Consider the following 27,552-nt stretch of genomic DNA (forward strand, 5'->3'; position numbering starts at 1 on the left):
CCGTTGGGTTTTGAAGACTAAGACTGAAAAATTCTCTCTTGTTGAATGTTTGCAAAGTTGGGAGAGTGTTAGTGGTCCTCGGTGTATCTCTAGATCTGGTGGAGTGTCCAAACCGGTTGAGACAGAGGATGAGTTGGTGGCGGGATTAGCCACGGCTGAGTTGGAGCTAGTGGGAGCTTCAACTGGCCCTTTCTAGTAATTGATGATGAGGGGCGGCTGCAACTAGAGAAATCAGACTAAGTTTTAGCTTGTTCTTTGGAACTGGAAGCTTGAAGGACTTGGTTGTTTTTTAAGATTACTGGAGTAATTGAGAGTTGGATGGCGAAGAAAGACTAATTTGTTCAAGTCTCCAAGTGGGAGATTGTTAAGATTTATGGAGTCATGAACAAATTGACAAGTTCCTAAGAGTTCAAGGGCCATAAATGAAACTTGGAAATTAAAACAATTGAATTGTTGAATAGACGGTGGAATCAATTGTTTAATATTTATTGTCACTATCTCTAATGTGAACGCAACAATTGAACATTTGAATTGGACGCGAACTTTCGGTGGAATAATAAATGGACGGCTAAAGAAAAATCTACGCATTTTTCAATCTTTGCGGCAATCTTGTGCATATTGCGGCTCACAAATATACCTATATATATGCATGTATGTTTTGCATATTTTGTGTGCAAAAACTTGAGAGAACATCAAGTGTAGAGTGTCAAGCCAATTGTAATCTTGTGAGTTTTAATAAAATTCTCTAGTTGCAGCCCGTGGACGTAGGATTTGCACCGAATCCGAACCACGTAAAATCCTTGTGTTCTTCTTACTTTATTTTCGTGAGTTTGTGTGTGTGATAGTGTGTTTCCGCTGCGTGTACCCGGTCCGGTTCCTAACAAGAAAGACCTGGACTCTTTTTCTTGATCGATGATGACGGTGAACCAAACTGACATCGGAACCAGACGTCATACTACAACTACAAAGAATAAAGGTAGAACCCAATAGCCCGATGAATCCAGTGATGAAGGGATTAGCCTGATTTTAAATAACTAACAAAAACAAAAACGTAATCAATAAAATACACAAAAAAAAATATCAAGAATGTTACCTAACAAAGGAAGAGGGAAACGCAGAGGATTGTTGAACGCCGGAGAATGAAAAAAAGAGGAAACGGTGGTGTCGATAGAAGAAAAAAGGGAGGAAGATGTTGCCTGCAAATAAAAACCCTCTTCTTCAAAGAAACATGTATGTCTCCGGCGGTGTTTGGAGAGAATCAAGAGGGATGAGTGAAGAAGGTTATTTTAAGCGCGAATACACCGACCCAACCCTTTCGACTTCCGATTTCTAACGGTTCTTTTTATAAAACATTCCTAAATTACCATACTAACAAAATAACATTTCCATTTATCTTAACTTAACTATTGTTTTTAACTTTTCTAAACCACATTTTTATCTTTTACTAAAAAATGGTCCTTACGTTTTTTATTCTACACTTTGACCCATCTTTTTTAATTTTTATTACAAATTTGTTTTAAACTTATTTTTTTACAACTTTCTTTTTATATATTTTCTAAATTTTAGGCTTTTTAAAAAAATGTTACAACTTTACAAAATTTGATTTTTTACAAATATTCTTTTATTTGTGTTTTATATATGTTTTTTTAGATTTCTCTGATTTTATAAATTATATTTTTTAATTCATTTTCTATATTCTACAAAAATTATTTTTACAAATTTGTTTTTAAAAATTAGTATTTTTTAGAAAATTATTTTTTACAAAGATTTATATCTTCGTTTTTATGCATGTGTTTTAAAAATTTTACGTATTTAAATAATTATTATTTTTTAAAATTTATTTACTATTTTTTACATATTCGTTTTCATGCGTCTATAGTTATAAAAACTAGTCCTTAGTGGCGCAGTTTATTATCCGTTTGTCATCTCATTTGTACGATGATAATTAAGTTAAAAATATCTTGACATATTCGTTTTTTAAAAACCAAAGAAGAATTTTCTTAAGGAGTGCACTTTTATGTTACAGTTAAACGTAATCCTACCGTAGATTAAGTCATGCTTATTGTACATACTATATTTTCCACAAGATATATTATGTCCCATCTAAATTCCATTGTTTTACAATTTTGGAATGGTGAAAACATTTAAATATTTCAAAGGGAGACTCATCCTTAACTTAAGTAATATAACGTTTAAAATGTCTATCGTTTTCATAATCTTTAAAATATCTACCAATATATAACTAAAGAAAAATAAAAATGTTGAAATATTTAAAATATCGACAAATTCAATCACTATCTAGATTTCAACCATTATCCAAAAGAACAAAAAATTATGAATCTTTCAAAACTTAAAAGTCAAAACCCTCACTCCGAACCTATCATGAACTATTTGTTTTCTTCTCCATTACAATCATTTCTTCTCCGGTCCCATTGTGTCATTGAGTTTATATCCTGTCATCGAGCCACTACTCACATTGGCACTCTCCATCTGGACCGGCATGTGTCGTTCCATAATCATGGTCTGTCGATTGCTCTCCGTTCTTACGAATTGTTTCTCATACTCGCTATTTTTTGATTCTCATCGCTCCTCTTTTTTTTTTTTTGTCAAACTTGTAGATATTTTATCTTTATTTGTTAGAAAACATGGGTTGAAATCCACTCTAATGGTGTAACGGAACATAGAAAAAGAAAAGTTTATTAGCCTATTGAGTATAACTAAGAGACGAGTGACTTACACCACAATTTGAGAGTTATTGATGGTTATTTTGTAACATCAAGCAAATAATAGTTAGATATTTAATTTATATATAATATTTACTAAAATTTAAATAAAATTTGAATAGAAAAGAAAGTTGTCAATTAATTATATATGTTGTCATTAAGACGATTCGTTGAATCCAACTAGGGATGACATCGGTCCAAACCCAAACTTAACTGTATCGAGAACCGAAGAACCAAGAACCAATTTATTGGAAAATAGAGAATTGAAAACGGGACTGGTCATTTCCATTTATCTTAACTTAACTTTTGTTTTTTACTTTTCTAAACCACATTTTTATCTTTTTACTAAAAACTGGTCCTTACGTTTTTTATTCTACACTTTGGCCCATCTTTTTTTATTTTTATTACAAACTTGTTCTAAACTTGTTTTTTTCCAACTTTCCTTTTATATATTTTCTAAAATTTAGGATTTTTTTTTTTAAATTGTTACAACTTTACAAAATTTGATTTTTTTAAAAATATTCTTTTATTTGTGTTTTATATATGCTTTTTTTAGATTTCTCTGATTTTATAAATTATATTTTTTAATTCATTTTCCCATATTCTACAAAAAATATTTTTTACATATTTGTTTTTTTTAATTTGTTTTTAAAAATTAGTATTTTTTTAGAAAATTATTTTTTTACAAAGATTTATATCTTCGTTTTTATGCATGTATTTTAAAATTTTTACGTATTTAAATAATTATTATTTTTTAAATTTTATTTACTATTTTTTACATATTCGTTTTCATGCGTCTATAGTTATAAAAACTAGTCCTTAGTGGCACAGTTTATTGTCCATTTGTCATCTCATTTGTACGATGATAATTAAGTTAGAAATATCCAGGGCCGGTCCTAGACAATTTGGGGGCCAGGGCAAAATTAAAAGTTCGGTCCCTTATAATTTTTTTTAGAGAACGGCACCTTTGGAAATTTTTATTAACTAAAAAAGTAATACAATTGATGCCTAGGACTCCCCACCTATGAAAAAAAGGTTGTCCCCGAAAACCAAACAAACTAACAACTAATAATATAAAACCAAACAACCTCTAAGAAATTCAAAAACCCCAACACAGGCGCTGGCATAATATTCTGAGGTTCGGAAAAATAGGGAAATCAAAACAAGAAAGATTAACCTTCAAAAATTGAAATTAAGCAAATGAAAAAGAAATCAACTCTAAAAAATGATAAGCCACTTACAGGATTCACAATCAGAAGGTCAAAAACTTGGATTCTCAGATTCTACACAATAAAACAACATAAGATTCTGAAGATCGGAAAACATTCATAAAAAAGTAGAATATCACAGAAAAATAAGAAATTTCAAAGGCTAAAAAGTAAGAACTTACAGAAAAGAAAGAAATTTCACAATCAGAATTTGGGATTCTGGTGGCATACTTAGATTCTATTGCGATTTCGTCTCAATTTCACGAACAATAGCAGACTTTGACTAACGATTTCGTTTACTGGTGGTCTGGTGCTTGCTATTCCAGGGAAAAAAAAAACTTGGATATCACAATTAGAAGGGCAATTATCCACTTTAAAGAATCGTGAAAACTGAAAAGAAAGATAAGGAAATAACAATAAGTTATCAATTCATTCACTGTATCTGTCGAATGTGAGAAAGGCAATAATCGATTTTCAAGAATCTGATTGTAACTTTTAAGTTGTTTGAAACAAAATAAAAAATCAGAAAAGATGAGAACCGGAGAAGAAATCGATTCCAAAAAGAAATCTGAGAAATCTAACTAAATGTTGCTTATGTTATGGAATCTGAAGAAAACGTTTGGATTTTCCATAGTAATTGATTGTTGAAGATTTATTTGCGTTGCGCGCCTGCGCCTTTGGACGGACACTCATCTCGCACGCCAGGTCTTCGCTCCTCCCGCTTTCTTTTGGGTCGGCGCTTTTAAGAGAACTGGGCCTTGAATAATCAGTCCAACGGACTTAAAACTAATGGGCTATTGTTATATACCTAATATAAAAAGTATAAAATGGGGGCCCTTTGTCATTTGGGGGCCCGGGGCGGTCGCCCAGCTTGCCCAGGCCCATGGGCCGGCCCTGGAAATATCTTGACATATTCGTTTTTAAAAATCAAAGAAGAATCTCTTAAGGAGTGCACTTTTATGTTACAGTTAAACGTAATCCTACCGTAGATTAAGTCATGCTTATTGTACATACTATATTTTCCACAAGATATATTATGTCCCATCTAAATTCCATTGCATGGTGAAAACATTTAAATGTTTCAAAGGGAGACTCATCCTTAATTTAAGTAATATCACGTTTAAAAAGTCTATCGTTTTCATAATCTTTAAAATATCTACCAATATATAACTAAAGAAAAATAAAAATGTTGAAATATTTAAAATATCGACAAATTCAATCACTATCTAGGTTTCAACCATCATCCAAAAGAACGAAAAATTAAGAATCTTTCAAAACTTAAAACTCAAAACCCTCACTCCGAACCTATCATGAACTATTTGCTTTCTTCTCCGTTACAATCATTTCTTCTCCGGTCCCATTGGTTTCTTCTCCGTTACAATCATTTCTTCTCCGTTACAATCATTTCAGCCATGTTGCTTTTGCGAACATGGAGGCGTGAGAAACGTGTAGAAAGTGTATGTGTGACGGGTATATGATATCCCAAAATGCTCCTATAGTATTTTAATTGTTCATGTTTGAGTTCCTTAAAAGCTTTTTGGATACAAGGTTGGTAAGTTTTTGGATTCATTGCCCACCATGATCACTCCCAAACACATGTTGGTCGTATTTTGAATAAATATAGTTGATCAGGCTCTATTTATCCCCAATACGACTACATAACTGTCCGGGTTTAACCATGATGTTCAATTTCCTCCAGAGACTTTTAGTGTTATTATATTGATGTACACCTAGGTATGTATTTTAATTATTTTGTTCAGAGTAGTTTAGTCCCATTGTATTTATAGTTGCATATTTTGTATGATTAGATATGTCAGTTCACTATAAACAATGCTCTGATATCAATCTGTCACACCCCCGAACCAGACGGTGGAAACGTCTGAGGGCTTGAATGACTTCATTTGTGTGGTATCATCAATGTATATAATTGAAACAAAACATCATCATCATCACACATGCAATATTACAACTGTCATTGTTCACATCAAGTATTGTATTTCAATATTACATGCCAAAATATCCAAAATATGGTGATAACAAAACACAACAAAATATCCAGATATTCTTGCTGACCAACCTGCTCAACGATTTCCTGAGAATACAAGTTAATTTGAAAATGTCAACATATATGATGTTGGTGAGTTCATAAGCCCAACGATTTCCTGAGAATACAAGTTAATTTGAAAATCTCAACGATTTCCAGTGTATGTATTTAGTTTTCAAAGCCCAACGAGTATGTATATGAATGTGTGAAGTCAACAAGCATGTAGATGGACCACGAAGGCCCAACAAACATGTAAGGTATATTCTAGGCCCAATAAACGTGTAAAAGGACAACTAAGACCCACTAAACATGTAAATTTTTATTCCAGACCCAATAGGGAGTGTGAATGACGAATTTGATCCGTTTGTTGTTACGTTGATTGTTAAGCTTAGTTGCTTAGCAAAATGACATAAAAGGCCCACTTTTTGTAAAAAGACATTTTAGGTCCTTAAAACCAAAAATTTACAATTAAGGCACATTTTTAGTAAAAATGACACTTTAGGTCCTTTAAAACCAAAAGTTTACATTTAAGGGCTTGATTCGCGTGAAATAACATTTTTAACCCCACTTTTGTCAAAAATAACACTTTTGGCCTCAATTTTTGTTTAAAATGACACTTAAGTCCACAAAAGCCCAAAATTTACAAATTTAGCCCAAAACCGTGAAAGCCCAAAATGAGGCCCATTTGTGAAAGTTTACACTTTTAGCCCTTACAAAATCATAAATGCTATAAGGATCCATATTTATTCAAATAAACCCTTTCAAAACCGTGAGTTATGCATACTAACTTCACTTTTTGATTATTTTGTCATTTTTGGCCCGCTTATGTATTTTTTCATAGTTTTAAACATCCTTGTAATGTGTTAAACCTTTTCTTTGTATAATATGTTGTATAAAGTATTATGTCCACAAATATCATCATATTTTAGTATATTTTCAAGCTCATGATGTTTATAACACATAATCACACTTAACTCATTAAAAACACACAAAATCATGCATATACACATATATATACACAAAACAACTTGTATTCTCTCCCCAAAACATAGTAAAAACCGAAAATAAGGGGTATGAACTCACATTGGGGTGATGGATCGGTTTTGATGAAAAGTTTGGAGGAGATTTCGGCCTAGCTTGCTTCTTGAGAGGATTCTCGAAAATATGATGATTCTAGGAGTATAATCACGAGATTTGTGAGGTTTTGAGGAAGATCTAAACATAATATAGATTTATCCAACTTAAGAGTGAAGTATCTTACCTAATATGTGAGTTTGAAGAATCTTCTTGTTCACACACACCCACTCACGGGTTTATGAAAGAAAATGGGAGGAGTTCTTGAGGGTTTGGAAGTGAAATGAAGTTTGAATGATCTTGGTAAGGAAGAATGGCCTTAGGCAGAGAATAAGAAGAAAGAAAGGGAGAAGAGAGAAGAGAGAAGAGAGAGATGAGATGTGATGTGTATAGATATATGAGATTTCATAAATATTTGATGTGTAAATTGCATGGATAACCACCATGCAAAACTTAGGTGGCATCTTAATAATCTTTCATTCTTTTTTTATACAATGTATATATATATATATATATATATATATATATATATATATATATATATATATAGCCGAGGATGGAGTGAGGGAATGAAAGGAATTTTGATTGTTGGGCTAAAATTGAACATAACCGAAAATATAAGGCCTAACATGAAAGTTTTCGGCCCATTGGGCCCATATGAGAGTTTACGGCCCAAATTGATAAAAGAATTGGGTTTACGGCCCAAAAGAGTGAACATAATGGGTTTTCGGCCCATTTAGGTTCAAGAAGATAGTTCACGGCCCATAAAGGCCCATGAAATGAAGTGAGATATTTTAGGCCCAACATGGCCCAAAAGGTTATAGTTTAATGAAATTGGGTCCAATTAGAGCCCAAATAGGGTTCCTTGACCCAATATGACCAAATTGAGATTTTACTGGCCCATTAGGCCCAATAAGAGGATCCAAATCCATTCTGAGGTTGAATCGGGATATTAGGGTTACGAACCCACTGTTAAGTATATGAGATGAATTGAATTTGGTTTTGGACTTCACGAGTGTGTTTTGGTTCAAATAGTTGATTTTTGGTTCAAATAGTTTTGGTTTTGAACCACCGACTTCTTGGTCAGTTGGGTCAACGGAACTGCTATCTTGGAGAAATCCTGGATAAATCTCTTATAATACCCTGCCAACCCCAGGAAACTCTGAATCTCGGATGGAGACCTCGGAATCTCCCACTGCATCACGGCTTGTATCATGGCTGAATCTACCAAAATACCCTTCTGGTTAACGAGGTGCCCAAGAAACTGCACCTCGCGCAGCCAGAACTCGCACTTGGAGAACTTTGCGAAAAGTCTCTCCCTTCTCAGTGTCTCTAGCACCTCTATCAGGTGCTCATCATGCTGCTCCTGAGTCTTGGAGTAAATCAGGATGTCGTCAATGAATACTATTACAGACCGATCCAACATCGGTCTGCACACGCGGTTCATGAGGTCCATGAACGCGGTGGAGCATTGGTGAGCCCAACCGACATCACCACAAACTCATAATGACCATAGCGGGTCCTAAAAACGGTCTTCTGCACATCATCATCTCTGACCCGCATCTGGTGGTATCCGGACCGTAGATCAATCTTGGAGAACCAAAATGCTCCCTGAAGCTGGTCAAACAAATTGTCTATCCTCGGAAGTGGGTAACGGTTCTTCATCATCACCTTGTTCAGCTCCCGGTAGTCTATGCACATACGGTGTGACCCGTCCTTCTTCTGTACAAACAGGATCGGGGCTCCTTATGGAGAACTGCTCGGCCTAATAAAACCCTTTTCTAGCAGCTCCTGTAGCTGCGTGGACAACTCCTGCATCTCGGGAGGAGCCAACCGATATGGTACCTTGGCTATCGGAGCCGCACCAGGGACCAGGTCAATCCGGAACTCAACCTGTCTCTCTGGTGGTATCCCAAGCAAATCCTCCGGGAATACGTCCAGGTACTCTCGCACTACTGGTACATCATCGACCGTCGCCTTACCCTTATCCTGGGTATCCATGACATAAGCGACATATCCCGCGCAACCCTGCTGAAAGTAGTGCCTCGCTTTCGCCGCTGAACAAAGAATCAGTCCGTTCTGTGGTCATTCGCCCTGTATCACTAACTCTCGCCTGTTATGAGTACGAACCTTCACTAGTTGCTGCTCGCAATCGATCACCACCCCATTGGGGCTCAACCAGTCCATACCCACGATAACCTTATTCCCTCGCAGGGGAATAGGAACCAAGTCCACTGAAAATTGTTCATCAAATAACCGAAGTGTACATCCTCTATGAATTATTGCGACCCTGACGGTCCTATCATCTGCTGTCTCAACGTCAAGTGGACAATCCAGCTCCCCCGGAGCTTTGATAAATCGCTTGCTAAGCGCAAGCGACACAAACGATCGGCTAGCCCCCGAATCAAACAATACCATAGCTGAAATGTCGTTCACTACGAACGACCCTATAAAAAACACATAAACATGAGTAATAATCAAAAGTAATAAAGAGAAAATGGAGAAAATATGTACCAACTACCACATCAGGAGTCACTCGTGCCTCCTCTGCTGTCAACTGGAAGGCTCTGCTCTTCGCCACTGGTGCCTCAGCCCGACCCTGACGGCCGTCTGTAATCCTCGGTGTGGTAGGAGCGGGTGCCACCACCTGTCCTGCTGATGTTAGACTCGGACATTGGGACTTCTTGTGTCCCCTCTGATTGCAATGGAAGCAAATCAGATCAGATGATGCGGTGGTGGTAGTAGTAGTAGCTGTACAATCCTTGCTCATATGTCCAGTCCGACCGCACTTGAAGCAGCCGGAACTCCCCTTCTTGCACACCCCATCATGCAACCTGCCACACTTGCCACACCGACTATGGCTCTGCTGTCCCCTAGACTTGTGATCAGGCACCTTGGGCTTTTTGCCCGAACCCGCTGCGCCAGACGCCACCTCTGGCTTCCTCTTCCTCTCCATCTCTAGCAAGCTGTTGCACCTCAATGACAGGTGCAAACTCGGCCCTGAACCTGGTTGTGAAATCACTCCGGGTCATCGCATCCAATACTGAGTCATCACCAATAGCTCGTCCGATCTCCTCCCACCAATCTCGTGCCCTGTCCTTCAGATGACAGGATGCTAATATGACCTTGTCCCCCTTGGGACATCTGCTGGTACGGAACGCATTGCAGACATCCGCCAACCATCTGGTACTCGCAATGGGGTCCCGAGCCCCATGGTAGTCGAGAGCTCCACAAGCTCTAAACTCCCTGAAAGTTAATGTGCACGATCCCATCATGGCCGCTATCTCAGTGCGAAAGGCGCGTGAGATACCCTCCTTGACCAATCCAAAGATCACAAGAGTCTGGTCTAGTATGTTGCGCTTGACCTCCGAGGAGATGAACTCCCTGGTCTGCTCATCTAACTGCCTGGCTCCAGAGCCTGAGCCCGATCCCTCTCCTGCGCCTAAACTACCATATGTTGGTCTAGGGCGTAAAACCACCATTCTGAAAACACATCATATCAAACGTCAGGATACTAATAGAACTGGAGGGATCACATACACTACAAGTTCCCTGGTCTTATCTCAGCCTTCCTTGATGCGAGTACAGATCCTCTGCTTTCAGTAGTACGAGCCCATACTACCTTCCACATCTATCCGTACTTTCCTCAAGAACTGCCTCGACTCCACCAAGTCCCTTCTACTGCTACTGTTCTCTGCTACTCTCATCCTAGGCTTGCCCTAGGGTAATCACCAACTCACTCTTCGCCATCAGCTGCATAAGAAGTTCGTGCTTTCTTCCCCTAACTAGCTCACGAATACTATTACATATTACTCAGACTAGATAATTCTTCGAATGAGAGATCCTACCCTACAACGGTTAGACTCAAACGAGAGTTGCGCAATAGAGCTAGAACTAACCTTCTGAAATTATTTAATCCTCGCAATATGTAACATAACATATTCGTTTACTAGTTAGTAAAAGATAACTAAGACTCCTAAAAGCACAAAGCAAGCAGCATTCGAGCATCGAGTACACATAATCAAGTATCTACTACTCTGGCTATCATACCGACTAATCTGTACTAGCATGCAGTTCTCATAAAGTTGAACACATATAACAGGCATATAAGGCATCCTTCCTAGATCCTTAGTCCTAATCTAGCATGTTGTTCTAATAAAGCTGATAATCATAACATAGCATAAACTTGTATGGGTAATTTAGGAGTACTTACTTGAGTTCGGCTGATTGCATGCACCACACCCTTTTCTCTGTTCAAAATTCTTTACTATTTTCAAAATCCTTTTTGTAAAAATGATTTTCTTTTGAAAATTGCATACCACTTCCTTAGTTTGAGTTCAAACACACCCGAAAGTGTGCCCGAATCCCTCAAACCAAGGCTCTGATACCAACTTAAAACATCCCAAAAATATGTCCCAAAAATTTCGTTTTCAAATCATTATTAAAATCATAAACCATCCGAAGTCTTAAGTAAAATCATAAATCATGTATCATAAAACATCATAGAATCTGTCTCAAATCAAAATCTCATAACAAAACATCAGAGTAAACTCCCAGGCTGTGATTGTGGTGTGTGTCATGCGATCATCCCGAGCCCTTCCCTTTACTAGCGGAAGTACCTGAAACCAAAACTGAAAACTATAAGCACGAAGCTTAGTGAGCTCCCCCAAACTACCACATACAAAAAAATAACACATATAACACATATAGCACATATTGGGCCTTGCCCACTGCATCGGGCCCCGCTCGACATCAGACCGAAGTCCGGCATAATTTGGGCCCCGCCCGGCATCGGACCGAAGTCCGGAATAACTTGGGCCCCGCCCACTGCATCGGGCCCCGCCCGACATCGGACCGAAGTCCGGAATAAACTGAACATAACATAAGCATAAACATATAACATAATCACATATACTGCATCGGTCTTTCCCGACATCGGACCGAAGTCCGGAACATATAACACATAACATAAACATGCATGAATCACAAAGACATCAAGCATACGTAACTACTTCTCGAGACCACCCCGACATCGGACCGAAGTCCGGAACTACTATCATCTAAACGGGCCGACATTGTGGCCGTAGACCCGTTCCTACTGGAAGGAAACTCACCTCTCAACTGACTACTGAATAACTCGTGCAAAGGTGACACCGTCGGCTACTCCAACTACTCCCCGGCTATAATGACCAAAGAACATTTAGTCAAAAACTGATGACTCTCTCATGGGTAAAATGACTATTTTACCCCTCTGATCTATTTCGGGCCATAATTGAGACCCAAACCTTTCTATTCCTCACTAAGGCCCATTAAGTCCTCAAATGGCCCAACTTTCTAAATTGGGCCCAACTCATCAAATGGGCTTTCCTCTCAAGCCCAACTAATCCTTTGGCCCTTAACAGACTTTTGAAGGCCCAACACGGCCCATTACTGCTATGTCCAAGACTTGACCCAAACCAAGGCCCAATAACAAAATCCACTGACTGTGCTACGCTGAGCGTACCTCTCTGTACGTTGCGCGTACTGCTGAAAAGGCTTGTACGCTGCGCATATTGGCGTGTACGCCCAACGTACTCTCCTGTTAAGCAAATTTTTCCAAAAACTGCTTAGTCCCTTAAGACATACGTCCAAACTACAGATCTGAGTCTCATGCTTCGCCCTAACCCTTAAAGTTGATCACTTGGTGGCTTGCAACCCACCAAATAAGCCCAACACTAAAAATGATAATGAACTTCCATAGAAATGGCTAGATCTCTTGCATGCCTTAATAAAAGCCTCAAAGCTTGCAACTTTATGGCTAAAGGGACTCATTGAGCTCCAAGGGTGGCAACCCTAAGCTCAAAATCAAAGTTGCAAGATCAAGATCTAATCTTTGGACCTAAAAAGGTGCAAATCCTAAAAACCCTAGATCTAAACTTTGAGGAGGAAAGATATGAGCTTTATACCTCCTCTAGCTGCCAAATGGTGAGCTTGTTCTAGATCCTTGAGCTCAAGGTACTCAAGGGCTTCTTCTCCAACCTTCCTTTCTTCTTCCAAGTCCTTATTGCCAAAATAAGCTCAAAAATGTCAACACACACACAAGAAGAGTATGAACGAGTTAGGGTTTCTCTGAAGGTGATGGATAGGAGAGGAGGCGAAAAGGGGAGGCTATAATGATGTATATATAGGTCCTAAACCCTAAAAATTAGGGTTTGTCACCTGCCCGCGTACGCTGGGCGTACCTCTTGGTACGCTGCGCGTACGCACCCCCGTCCCTCAAATCCATTGGCCACTACGCCCCGCGTACGCCATGTTATGCCCGGCGTATGGCTTATGGGCAGCCCATCAACTCGGCCCATTTTCTAATTCCATTCAAATGGGTCCAATATTCAAGTGCTAGTCCAAAACAATTATTAACTTATACAATTTAATTAATACCTCGAGAAACGGGTGTTACAGTTGGTCATCTCATCCCAACACAGAGGTATTCTGCCTTCACGTCCTCTATGGTGAGGTGGATCGATGGTCATGGTTAATGAGGATCGTGTACTGGACGTCCCGAAAGTAGTACCTCTAAACCCTAAGGTGAACACTATTATCGCTAGGGTTAAGGTCGCGTGATGTAGTTGGACTCATACTTTTTAGGTTGCCATTGGAGCTTCTTACTGTGGGATTTTGGACTGGTAGGATGTTGATCTTTGCTTGTTTTTGGGGGCGGGTCGAGCAAGTCTTCGTTTTCGGGATGGGGGATATTGATCCTTAAGGAGGGGTTCGTTTGATTCTTAGTAGTCAGTGGTCCTATGGATTACTTAGCCTTTCCTCTTTATGAGTTGGATAGGCGTTCTCTGAGGTTCAAGTCTTGGTTTGGTAACTCTCATACTCACGGGGTCATTCCCTTGACTGAATGGCTTCGGTGTTTATTTTTTAATATCTTTTTCACGGACTCGGAGTTGATGATAACCGGGTCTCAGATCTTTTTTAGAGAAATAACTAACTCCTTGAAGTTGATCGAATAGATCATCAATTCGCGGAAGTGGATACCGGTTCGTGATGGTAAGTTGTTCAATTCCTTGTAGTCGATGCATATTCTGAAGGATCCATCTTTCTTCTAGATAAACGGGACCGGAACTCCTCATGGTGAGAAATTCGGCCTGATGAATCCTTTATCCAGAGGTTCACTTAGCTGGCTCGCTAATTCTGGCATTTCAGCGGGGCTAACCTGTAGGGTGATTTGGCAATTGACATTGCTCCAGGTTCACGATCAATTCAGAATTTAACCTTTCTCTAGGAAGGTATTCCTGGGAGATCTTCAGGGAATACACCAAGTAAGTCTCGCACTTTTGGGATATCATTGATGTTCGTCTCTTCCTTTTGCTTATCCACCACGTGAGCGAGAAATGTGTAATTCTTTTTGTGCAGGGCACTTTTGTGCCTTAATGCACGAGGTAAGACGAGGATTTACGTCAAGCTTGTCGTCGTAGATAATTAGGGTTTCTTGGTTAGGGAGGTGAAGGCGAACGGCCTTCTCGTGGCACATAATGTCGACACGGTGGGGATTAACCAATCCATGCCTATAATCACATCAAAGCTCCTAATATCTACTGGCATCAAGTTGATTTGGGATGTATGATTATTTAATGTGAGAGTGCACCCTATGTGTGTGTGTGTGTGTATATATATATATATATATATATATATATATATATAGTGGTTTCGGTTTTTCCATCATTATCGTGGGGGTAGGTAGGAGTGTAGTGTCTTTCGCCTAAATGTTAGCGTGCCTAGTTGTTAGAGAGTGTTTAAGGATTTGTTGTTATGGTTGAAAGAGTTTTTATTCAGTTGAGATAACAATTTGGTGATTCTTAATTGATTTGGTAAAAGTTTGATGCTTAACTATTGTTGTTCGAGAACGTACCAAAAATTTAGGTAGGATTCCTTTTTGTTTCTTCACGTCCAATTGTTAAATTTCTCCTGTTTCCCCGTCATTACTCTTTGTTGGACAATTCCTCCTGAAATGTCCCATCTCATCGCACTTGTGGCATACTGACTTCATTCCAGATACAAAGGTTGGAGTGGTGTGCTGGGTCGGAGTCTTGCAGGAACGGGCGGTGTGTCCTTTCTTGTTGCATATATTACAATACAGCTTCCGGTAGGCTCCCTTATGATGGAAGCTGCACTTGTTGCATTTTGGAAGGCTTCCAGCATATGGTCTCGCTGGTGTTGATGTAGTAGGTGTCATGGCCGCATGGACAGCAACAACATGTTGTTTCTTCGAGGATCCTTGAGTTGGATGTCCTTTTCTCTTACTCCCAGACTCTCGTTTCCTGCTCTTAAGTTTGGGGTTTGGAGTGTCTTAATAAGATGTCACTCGTTGGTTTCCGTGGTTGTTACTTCGGCTGGAGTGGTCGACACTGTTTCCACCTCTGTTGGTGTTGTTTGCGTTGAGTTGTGCCATCGCAGCGGTTACGGCAGCTGTTACAGCAGCTTGGAATGTAGATGAGTCCATCTGCAGGATTGGTGTCTCACGGGTGTGCTTGTTATTTCTGTGGGATGACATTTTTTGCTGCATGATGATAAGCAAGATCGTAAGTAACGATGGTCATTTCTGATTGTAATTACATGGAATTTGTTTGATTTGAATTATCTTTCATATGAGTTTAATCAAGAACTTGAACATGCTTGTTAGTTTAATTGATGATCTTGATGATTTTAATGGACCCCATAACTTGTCCTCAAGTTATGGAATTCCAAAAGTCATAGGTTATAGAAAAATGAAGAGTCTCATTTTAAAAGACCATTAAACTCATATGTTATGAAGTTGAAAAGTTTTGAAGAGTTTCAAAACTTGCCCTCAAGTTTTGGAATTTGTAAAGTCACACATTAAAACTTTAATTCCAAACCATAGAATTTTAATAGTTTAAAATTCAACCCTTATACTATTATAATGTTATAAGTTTAATATATATATATATATATATATATATATATATATATATATATATATAAGAACAAGTCAGTCTTACCGTTAGTAGGCCTCATTCACGAAGTCGGTCTATAAGGGGGGAATAAGGTTACTGCCTATAAAATGATGGTTTAATGAGTGTCCACTCTCACCCACCGCTTCCTTGACTGGTGGAGGGTCGTTAGCCGAACGGGTAGGACAAAGACTATAATTCTCATTAAAAGTATAATGATAAATATAAAGTAACTAAATCTTTTATAAATTCCCAATCTTAGTTACTTTAGGAAAATGTGAAATTGATGTTAACCCATGAAATTACACTTTGCACCTTACCAAGTCGTTAGTGGAGCGTGTGTGGTTAACCGACACACTAACATGGACTAGTAAGGGTGGCAAAGGGTAGCTTAATGATTGTCATAGATCGGTGGAGCGTGTGTGGTTAACAGGCACATCAATTAGGTGATAAATGACATTAAGAGTACCAAATATATTTGCATGGTTATTCACACCTTGTATGTGATCCTCGATATCCCAGTCACAAACTTGAAGGGCATAATCGAGATTTAAACATGTCATTGAAAAGTTCAATGAGTCTCAAAAGAATCTAGGAATTTCAAAATTCATCTAAAACCTAATAAATCAATTTCGTTTTTCATGGTGGAAATTGGTAAATCGTCATTTACCTACCTTCAAATATTTTGCCGCTTGGATTACGGCATCCCTCTTCCAAATTGTAAAATATTGTGTTGGGTTCTAGCCTTAAAATTTCATTTTGGGTTTTATATTAAGGAATCTATATCTAATCTAAACTTTGTCTTTCTTCCTTTTCAGATGTCTTCCAACAATGCTGCTTCTGGCTCAAACCCTACCGGCTCCTTCTCTCACATGAATCTTTGTGGGAGAGTCATATTTGATGGAACTAATTTCAATGATTGGATTAGGAACATAAGGATGGTCACTCGTTATGAGGACAAGGAATATGTCCTCGATAAGGAGCTGAAGGAAATTAATGAGTCCGCTGCAACTCCTCAAGAAATTGCTGATTTTAGGGCACATGAAAAATATGCCACCAAGGTAGCTTGTATCATGCTTGCCACAATGTCCCCTGAACTCCAAAAGTCCTATGAGGACTTCTACCCTTTTGAGATGCACCAGGACCTGATGGAAAGATACCATCAGAGTGCTCGTCAAGAGAGGTATGAAATCATCTCTTCCATGATAACAACCAGGATGAAGGATGGTGAAGCCATCACGGGCCACTTGCAGAAGATGCAAAGGTTTATGGACCGATTGCTAAAGTTGAATGTGAACTTCCCCGAGGAGCTGGCTATTGATATGATACAACACTCCTTACCTCCATGTTAATATCAGTTCCGCATGACCTATCATATGAACAAGAAGGAGGTCACACTTAGCAAACTTCAAGGACTTTTAAGGACAGCCGAAACTGGTCTCAAAGGTAAGTTGGTTGTTACTACTCCTTCCACTGCCCCTGTTTTGGCAATCGGGCAAGACAAGGGAAAGAAGAGGAAGACCCCTTCCAAGGGTCTCAAGGGAAAGTCTCTTGATGGGTCCTCTTCTAGCAAGACTAAAGTTGGTCCTACAACTCCCTTCTCCAACCCAAAAGAAGCAGAGTGCTTCTATTGTCATGATAAGGGGCACTGGAAGCGAAGCTGCCCAAAGTATTTGCAGGATGTTAAGGATGGGAAAGTAAAACCCATCCATGCATGTATTTACACTATATTGTCTAATAACTCACCGCATACTAATTCTTGGGTCCTTGATACAGGTTGTGGTATTCACATTTGTTATGATTTGCAGTGACTAAAAAGAAGTGAGGATGTGGAACACGGGAAGATAAACTTAATCATTGGGAATAGGAAAGCTTCGCTTGTCACCAAGATGGAGTTTATTCTTTATTGCTTTGTAGTGGGTTAAAATTAGATTTGAATAAATGTTGTTACTCGTCTGAAATGGCGAGAAATATTATTTCTTTTCATGGTTTGTACAAACAAGGTTTCACATTTTCTTTTAATAATGAAGTTGGTGCAATAAATGCTTATTACAATGATGTTTTTTATTTTAAAGCATTACCTTGTAATGGTGTATATGAAACTGTGATGGTTGTAGATAACTTAGGAAATAATGTATTTCATATTGATTCTTCCACTAGTTTGGATAAAGCATCCTTGTGGCATTGTCGTCTTGGACATGTCAACAAGAAGCGCATAGGCCAACTCCAAAAGGCTGGAGTCTTGGAATCATTTGACTTAAAGTCAGATGATAGTTGCGAATCTTGTTTGCTTGGAAAGATGACTAAGTCACCCTTCACTGGTACTTGTGAGAGGGGTGAAGGTTTGTTGGACCTCATACACACAGATGTGTGTGGACCCTTCAGAACCGCCACAAGGGATGCTAACCGCTTATATGTGACTATTACTGATGATTACAGCAGATATGGCTATATATACTTAATCAAGCATAAGTCATAAACCTTTGAGAATTCAAAGAGTTTAAGCAGGAAGTGGAGAATCAGTTGGGCAGGAAGATAAAGATGCTCTGATCTGATACTCCATTCATCCAGGTTCAGACAAGATGTATCTGGACCTCAAGAAACTGTACTAGTGGCCTAACATGAAGGCCGAAATTGTTACCTTTGTGGGCAAGTGCCTTACTTGTGCCAAAGTCAAGGTAGAGTACCAGAAACCTTCTGGTCTATTACAACAACCTGAGATCCCTGAATGGAAGTAAGAGCGGATTACGATGGATTTCATAACTAAGTTACCCAAGACATCGGGTGGTTATGACACTATTTGGGTAATCGTTGATAGATTGACCAAATCCGCACACTTCTTGCCAATAAAAGAAACTGGCAAGATGGAGAAGCTAACAAGAACTTACCTCAAAGAGATTGTTAGACTGCATGGTGTGCCCATATCTATTATTTCTGACCGAGATAGCAGATTCACCTCTCGTTTTTGGCAGTCTTTACAAAAATCTATGGGATCTAGGCTGGACATGAGTACAACCTACCATCCACAAACTGACGGGCAAAGTGAGAGGACGATTCAAACTCTAGAAGATATGTTGCAAGCCTGCATGATAGACTTTGGAAAGGCATTGGATACTCATTTACCCTTTGTCGAATTCTCTTACAACAACAATTATCACACTAGCATAAAGGCTGCTCCATTCGAAGCCCTCTATGGCCGCAAGTGCAGATCACCTCTGTGCTGGGCTGAAGTGGGTGATACGCAACTAGCTAGAGGTCAAGTTCCAGTAAGTACTCTCACTGGTCCAGAAATCATTCGTGAAACTACAGAGAAAATCGTACAAATTCGGGAGCGACTTAAAGCTTCCAGAGATAGACAGAAAAGCTACGCTGATAAAAGGAGAAAACCTTTGGAATTCCAGGTTGGTGATCACGGCTTGTTGAAGGTCTCACCTTGGAAGGGCATGATACGCTTTGGAAAGCGTGGAAAGCTGAACCCAAGGTACATAGGACCATTCGAGATTCTTGCTAGAATTGGTCCATTAACTTACAAACTCCGACTACCTCAAGAACTAAGTAACATACATCCTACCTTCCACGCCTCTAACTTGAAAAAGTGCTTATCCTACGAGACTCTTGTTATCCCACTCGACGAGATCGAGGTAAACGAGAGCCTCAACTTTGTAGAAGAACCCGTAGAGATCCTAGACAGGGAAGTCAAGAGAACCAAACAAAGTTGTATCCCGATAGTGAAGGTTCGTTGGAATGCAAAACGGGGACCTGAATTCACTTGGGAGCGGGAGGATCAAATGCAACAGAAGTATCCACATCTTTTTCCCTAGTCTTTCTGTATCTCTTTAGTCCTAATTTCGGGACGAAGTTCTCTCTAACGGGGGGATAATGCAGCATCCCGTTATTTTCTTCTTGTAAAGTCAACCCTAGTCAATCAAAGTCAAACTTGGGTCAACTAAAGTCCTCTTTATTAATTGGATTTTTATTAAGTTTAGTATAATAACCTTTACTTATTAAAAACTCTAAGAATTTTAGGTGTTGAGAAGGGAATAAGTTGGATCTGAGAACATTCGGACCACCCTTTTTCTTCTTTCTTTTCCCTTCGGACAGCAACCTCGCAACCGAGAACAAGGATTGACTTAGGCCGTGAATGAGGGCCACAAACCCTTGGACCATGAATGCCTTCACTGGCCGCAAACTCGCTTCTCGGCCATCACCGCCTTCGGACCGCAAACGAGGTTCACGGCCGTGAACCCTTCGAACCGTGAACCCTCGCCTATACATATGAGAGTTAGCCATTTTCTCCTCATTTCTCACCTTCCAGCCGTGAACTTCCCCATTCTCTCTCAAGTATCATCAGCCAAGAACAACCTCTCTCCTCAAGAACATGCTAAATTCATCCTTTCTCATCATATTCAAGTGATAATCACAAGTTCTTCCTAAGATCTAACAGGTATCATTTCTTGATCTTGTTATCATTTCAATGACATCCTTCAAATCTTCTTATACTAGGCTGAAATCCATGAATTTCACTAGTTTTCACGAAGAACACCCATCTAAAAACCTTTAAATCTTCTTAGGATCTTGCTTAGAATCATCAGGTGTTCTTCATTCATCAAGAACACAGGGCCGTGAACACCTCCTTGGCCGTGAACCTTCATACATTCATCATTTGGGTCGTGAACACTGCAAGTGTTCTTGGACCGTGAACTCATCAAGGGTCGTGAACCCCTCTTGTGTGGCCGCGAACATCTTTCAGCCCCTCATTTTCGGTTCTAACACTTTATTGTAAGTGTTTCCTGGTTCCTAAGGATGTTTCCTATACATATTAGCTATTATAGGCCCTAATTTCATATATATATATATATATATATATATATATATATATATATATATATATATATATATATGTTAATATATGCTAAATAGGATCCATTTTGAGCTCGGGACTTCACTTGGCATACCAAGCATCCTATATCAATCTTTCATCCAATTCACTCACACAAAGGTGAGTTCATACTCCCGTATTTTCATAGTTTTTACAGTTTTAAAGGGGGGGGGGGGGGGATATAAGTCTAACACAAGGATTTTGTGTTACAAACAAATGGTTTCAAAATATCTCACCAAAATGGATTTCAATTATCATCAAATCAAATGGTTTCAAATTGTGTTAAAATGACATCAAGTCACCAAAAGTATTTCAAAATGTTAAACTCTTTAAATGATCTTATAAACTTATATTTTTCCCCAAAAATTATATATATATATATATATATATATATATATATATATATATATATATATATATATATATATATATATATAAGATCTAAAGGGCTTAGGACTGATAACTCACTTTATTTCCTTATCCTTGTTTGGATGTGGGCCTAGAGTATCGGTTATTTGTCCGAATGTCGTTTAAATTTTAGTTATATATCTTCGTATATGTATATAAATATAAAAGTTATTTCATTCAGTTACAATACCCTTTGTAACATGTCGAGCACGGGGTTACATTCATGAACAATTAGTATCAATTCAGAAAATACATATAAATTATAATAGGTATAATTTATGATTCATAGAACATTAATTCACGATTCAAGTATACTAGAGTACACCGTTTTACGAGAACAAGGGTTTGATTCAGAATTAGCCAAGGGTATACATTTTACAAATACACTTTAAGAATACTAATTTAAGAGCATTCTATCAATCATTTATTTCAGAAAGATTGGGTTTTCACTTCTATTATACACGTAACGTCTATATGCTTTTTATGAGTCAATAGATTCAAGTTGTTTATTTATTTAAACAACATAGTTAATGTCCTTACATTATAACCAGAATCTCCAGTCGGGGATCGAAACAAGTGTGTATAGATCTATATTGGGATTGACAACCCCGCACTCAGACTGCTAGCTACAGCCGGGCATACATGCCTACGAGTGACAGTTCTTATCAACAGTTTTTGACGCCTTCAAAGCGTTGTTTCAGGCCATCTAGTCTCAGTATGGTTATAACAACTCATTAAAAAGATATTAACAATACGGTTAGTGTATGATTAACTAAACATGTGTACATTTTTAAAGTACCGGTTTACTAAAATACAGTTTTACAATATTACATCTCAGTTTACAATAACAATTGGGGAAGCCAGACACACTCACTTTTACAGATTATACAAAAGAATATAAATACAGAACACTGGTTTACAAACAGATTGGTTTTATGTGATTAAAACCACTTTTCATATACAACAAAAAATATAGAATTTTCTGGAACAGATTACATATTCAAGAAACACAATGTAGCACCTGGTTCCTGGTATGTATTTTATTTAAGTATTTTGCATTTTTGGCCTGGGACTCGGCGAGTTGAAGGACCAACTCGTCGAGTAGAAACGGATTTGATGCGGGATTTAAATGACGGACTCGTCGAGTCGGCTTCCAGACTCGACGAGTAGACTCTGACTGGACAAAACCCTAATCTAAGGGTTTGCACCCTATTCAAACATCTCATTCAGCCACCCTTCGTCCCTATTGCTTCCAGAAAACCCTCATAGCAAACCCTAGCCGTTTGTATAAAGAGCTAAGGCATTTATGGTGCTTTTTAGTGATTTTGAACTCAAAGGAGAAGGAAAAGCCTAGAGGAATCAAGAGGAGACCAAGGGAGTTGAAGTTTGTGCACCATTTGCAGTTCATAGAAGGTATAAAGTCGATACCTTGCTTGTTCTTTTGCTAGATCCCTTTTTGGGGAGATTTAGGGCTTTTATAAGCCATTCTTGGTAACCAACCATGATTGCAAGCATGGTTGGGGGTTGAGGCTTCAGATCTAGGTCCAGGGAGGAATTACAAGGCAGAAAGGGACTGCTTTTGCACCCATGGAAGCCCCCATGCAACCCAAGAGTCTCTTTTAGAGCCTTTTAGACTCAAAATCCCATGCATGCACGTAAAGTTCGTAACTTTACGTGCTAGATCGAGTTTAGGGACCTAGATCTATCATTTGGACAAGAGTTGTACACCAGAAATCGAAGAAATAAGACTTGGACTGTATCGACTCGGCGAGTCGTTCTTGGGACTCGGCGAGTCCGAGGTTAGACTCCCTTTTTCTGTTATGGGTCAAGGAGACCCAATGGAGTGCTGGAAAGGTTTTAGAGGGTACGGAGGAGTGACCTCAATGTATTGGGATAAGCCATAGTCCTGGAGTTCATAGGACTCGGCGAGTACATGAATAGACTCGGCGAGTCCAAGGCAATCTCCCAACTCTTGAGGATGAACTCGACGAGTTGTTCATACAACTCGGCGAGTCGGATGAAGGTTCATCCGGGGTTGTTCTAGAAGGAGAACTCATCGAGTCATTGCCAAACTCGACGAGTAGAGACGTGAAGAAGGACAGATGAAAGGATAGGGACTCGACGAGTTGGCGGCCCAACTCGGCGAGTCGGGTCAACTGGAAGTTGACTTTGACTTTGTCTTGGACTTGGTCAGGGGTAAAATGGTCATTTTACCCTGAGAATAGATATCAGACTCTGACTAAGTGTTTTGTGGGGATTATAGCCGAAGGATTTTCGGAGTAGCAGCAGACAGAGATTTTCCCCGCGCAAATTATCAGCAGCTTCGTTCAAGGTGAGTTACCTTCCAGTAGCGGTGGGTCTACAGCCACAATGCCGGCCCACCAGTAGGATTTGTATGTTAGGTGATCGTCTTTGTGATATCATCTAGGTTTGCTACTACCTGATATGTTGTATGCTGGCATAACATGTTATATGTGATAGTAGTAGAGTTCGGTTGTTAGGACCGTAGGGTAGGTCAGGCACCCCAGATATGTCTGACAGTATGTGATGATATGTTTATATGCTGGCATGATATGTTATATGTGATAGTGGTAGTAGGAGAGGAATAGTCCCCAAGTTCGGTTGTTAGGACCGAAGGGTAGTTCGGACACCCCAGATATGTCTGATAGTATGATTATGTTATGATATATGTGATAGTAGCAGTAGGGGGTGGAATAGTCCCCGAGGGTCGGTTGTTAGGACCGATGGGTAGGTCAGCACCCCAGAATGGCTTGACACGAGTAGGTCGGTACCCCAGAATGGCCGTACCGGGTAGGTCGGGCACACCAGAATTGCCCGGCAGTATGTATGTTATATGATTGTATGGTATGTGGTACGATTGGGGGAACTCACTAAGCTTCGTGCTTACAGTTTTCAGTTTTGTTTCAGGTACCTCTTCAGCGAAGGGGAAGGAGCCGTCATGGTAGCTACACATCATACACACACTGGATTCTGCATTATGAGATTTCTTGGGATTGTACTCTGACATTGTTACTACTTTTACGATATGATTTTCAGACATGAGATTATGGTTTTTACGAAATGATATGACTTCATGATATTTTCTTATGAATGTTTTTCTAAGTCGTTATATAAAAATCAAAATTTTTGGACTCGAAAAATGGGATGTTACACACAAAACATACTTTCGAACATAAATACTTATGCACTCACTCAACTTTTTGTTGATACTCTCTTTTCAAATTACTTGTATTCTCAGGGAATCAGTAGACAGGTACTCCGCGAGCTTTTGAGAAGATGGAGTTGCTTTGAGTCATGTCTTCTATCTTTTGTTATAACTATTTTTGGTGTCAATATACAATGATTGAACACATGTAAAAACTTATACTTATTAATGCAATGGTTGTTTGTACTTTGATTACTAAAATGCATGTGTTATGATACTACAAATGAAGTCATCCACCCCCGGACGTTTCCGCCATCTGGTTTGGGGTGTGACAAGTTACTTGGAAAAGTTCCAAGCAGGAGACCGTAGCTGATTCAACGTGCGAATCAGAGTACATAGCAACGAGCGAGGCGGCGAAGGAGGCGATATGGCTGAAGAACTTCATTGGAGACCTTGGAGTTGTACCACCTATAAAGGAGCCTATGGAGATTTTCTGTGACAGCGACAGTGCGGTTGCCTTAGCCAAAGGACCAAGGGATCATGGTAGATCCAGACACATTGACAGAAAATATCACTTCATAAGACACAAGATAGAAGAAGGACTCCTCGTAGCAAAGAGGGTATCGTCAGAGGAGAACCCGGCAGATCACCTCACGAAGGGACTGAATAGGGTTAAGCATTTACAGCATGCGAGTCGCATCGAGCTGAAGGACGATATTAGTTTTAATGATTAGATAGTTATTTCTGAAACTTGTAATAGATAAAATGTAATTGACATTTGATGATTAAATAAAAGTTGTTGTTTATTTATGTGTAAAGTTACTATCTTGTGTCGATTATTTACTGTTGTTTCAATTGTGCATGTTTTGACTTCCATAATAATAAGACTATTCAAACTGTCCACAGTCGATCATACTTTGGAAGTAGGTATTGAATCAAGACTGTCATGAATTTGGCTTGTGGATTGTCTGAAATGGTTAGACATTGCTATGACATTCATGAGTGCTCATAAGTTATGAGTATTGGATTAAACCCACGCTCACTTGTATCACTTCATGGAATTTATTTCGACTGATCGTGAGACGATAATATGATATTAATATTCAAACCAAGAGATATGAGTTGTTGACTGTGAGTTGGTTGTGCATTGATAGTACGAAAACGCATCAGTAACTTGATGTTATAAAACGTGCTGTTGTGTATGATTTGGCGAATAGTTAGTACAAGCATATGAGTTGAAGTTTATATGTTCCTTTTAGTCCTTAGAGGATTAAAAGTGATATCTTGGGCCCCTCAATGATTTTGTTTTGACTTATGTGTCGGGCCCGGTCAAAACTGAATTGATGTGTTCAATTAAGTTCTATGTCAAACAAATCGGAAATCGGGAAACAAACTGATGGACGATAAGTATGACGTTGTTCCATGTATTTGTCTGGCTGATATCTTGAGAACAGAGGATTATATGATCACTTGTCTAAAATGGCGCGTTCTGGTTCAACATAGTTTTAAGAGCTACGATTGTTGGTCGGTTCGTGAAGTTGTACTTGTAACTATAGTTATTAGACTTATCAAAGTAGGAGACTGTTGGATAAGGTGTCTAAGTCCATAACTACATTTGGTATGTACTTGACCCGATTTAGCATGGTCCATTTGGGTTGCACTTCACCGGAACAATTTTGACTCTTGAGAAGAGGATATGTATGATTTATTAATATATTATAAGTTATAATATATTAATATGAAATCATATTATTTAATTAGTATTGATCAAGAATTAATTTGGAATTAATTTTGTGGTCAAAAGAGACTAATTAAATATATGGGGATTGATTGTGTAAATCATTCATTCTTATAATGCGGGCTAATGATCCATGATTCCTTATGTTGGGCTTAACCCATGTGGTAACCCATGGATGCTCCATGGAGGTTAAAACCCATGGTTCATGAGGAATGTGGAAATTCATGCACATTAGGGTTTACATGGTGTAACCCTAATGTAGCCACACTATATACGAAGCCCTTTGGTTCAAGAAATTGGCACCTAGAGTCTTGACAAGTATGTGGCCGATTTTTGTGAGCTAGTGAGTCCTCTTCCAAGTTTCCAAGTGTTAGTGGTGATTTGTTGTGACATCCCCAAAATCACGGCCAGAAAAGACCGGTTTCATTTATGCTTTTAAAATAATTTCAGAATAAATCCATTGATTTAAAAGAAGTGCGGAATTTGTCCCCAAAACAATACATGATAAAATAAAGTTTATCAAAGCATTTCTTAAAGAAATGTATTTTCATTATATATCAAAACTCGGGATGTCATGTTCCGTTACAGACACAAAAGCATAAACAATAAAACATAGACCTTACACAGTTATATATAACTACTGGTCTATAAACAAAAACATCTTCACAAGTTCTCCAACTTATGCTCTCGCGCCACTACCTGTAATACAAAGAAACTAAGTGGGTCAGGCTTGGGAGCCTGGTGAGCATATAGGGTTTTCAACCCACAATAAATAATTATATTTAATTTTACCAACCAACAATAACCCGATTACCCATTCCCGTTATCCTCACTTTACGTCCCTAAAACAACAACTATCACAAGGGACCTAATCTAGGATTTTCATCGGGACGGACAATACTGCAAAGGGGTTTCCTCAGTAATGAATGTCCTAAGGCAACCATGAGGGGGATAGAATACAACAAATGAACACCCAAGTTCACCAACACCTACAGGTTATGAGCCTGCTAGCATTCCACAGGACAGTCTAGAAAGAGTCTGTGGTCGTCATCCATATTCTGTTGAATGACTAGATCACAATCACATCGAGGCCTCTCATCAGTTTATCACACATCAACTATCTACCCAAGTTCTACCCAACATTTTTGTAGATAACAACATACATATGCATTCATATGCAAGTTAAAAACTGATAAGATACTCATTCAATACTCATCCCAAATAAATAGATAACATATATATACACGTATATTTATACACACGTAACACGTATTCTAAAGTAGATACTTCATATCTATGTGTTAGAAGAAAGGGAATATACACTCACTTGATCAGAAGATGATCGGACAGCACTACGA

The sequence above is a fragment of the Lactuca virosa genome, chromosome 8, assembly GCF_052849685.1.
Source record: "Lactuca virosa cultivar CGN04683 chromosome 8, Lactuca_virosa_CGN04683_v6, whole genome shotgun sequence".
Classification (NCBI taxonomy): Eukaryota; Viridiplantae; Streptophyta; class Magnoliopsida; order Asterales; family Asteraceae; genus Lactuca; species Lactuca virosa.